Source organism: Sinocyclocheilus anshuiensis, unplaced genomic scaffold (genome assembly GCF_001515605.1).
Source record: "Sinocyclocheilus anshuiensis isolate Anshui unplaced genomic scaffold, SAMN03320099.WGS_v1.1 scaffold3648, whole genome shotgun sequence".
Lineage (NCBI taxonomy): Eukaryota > Metazoa > Chordata > Actinopteri > Cypriniformes > Cyprinidae > Sinocyclocheilus > Sinocyclocheilus anshuiensis.
The window spans coordinates 29,187-29,960 of record NW_015549798.1 but is presented as its reverse complement, the minus strand read 5'-3'; the positions used below and the strand labels follow the sequence as shown (position 1 = coordinate 29,960).

Sequence of the window (774 nt, the reverse complement as noted above, 5' to 3'; positions counted from 1 at the left end):
ATTAATCATTAATCATTTGCACACACGAGCATTATCCGGCTCCGCTCCTCCCGACCGCAGACGCAGGTTTACTTTTTCCTTTTTCCTGCGTTTTTCAGTCAATTTCTTGACTTTTTCCCCCTTATGAACAACACATTTTCATACACGATAAAAGCTCCTTGTGGTTTCTCGGTTTGGTCGATTTGAGCATCCATAAACAACGCAAAACACAGGCATTGAGTGACGTCACCGCCCCTCTTCGACTGATTGGCTAGAGGAGGAGCTGTCAATCTAGAACTAGTGGACCAATGATGATGTTTTAGCCCTCCCTGATTTACATGAAACTCTAACCGCAACATTTGGAAGAAGAAGCGCAGAACGTGGAATAAAGAGCAAAGGGAAAAACAACATAAGCATACAAAAAATAAAAATATGTACAGAAAATGTCTGAGAGCACAAAAAACAGAGAAATATAATCAAAGAAAACATGATTTTGTGTGCAATTCGGATAATTTTGCATTAATATTTCAGTGTTGTGCAATATGATTTTAAATGTGTTTAAAGTTTTGATTCGTGCTTATTTTTTTTTAAATGCGTTATTACATTTTTGATTTACACTTATTATTTTTTGATCCGTGACCATTGTTTGCTATTCTGAAAACTTTGCTTTCATTTTTACATTTTGTGCAATATAATTTTACTTGCGTTTTAAAATTTTGGTTTCACGCTTGTTGTTTTTTTACAATACACTGCAATACATTTGGCAGGAAAATTATCCCATATTTAAAACGCATA

General features: G+C 34.9%; 1 protein-coding gene across 1 annotated transcript in view; it reads right to left on the bottom strand.

Moving 5' to 3' along the window:
• chsy3 (chondroitin sulfate synthase 3) overlaps positions 1 to 774 on the bottom strand; it is a 23,748-nt gene that overhangs the window by 19,408 nt on the left and 3,566 nt on the right. The window lies entirely within an intron of this gene.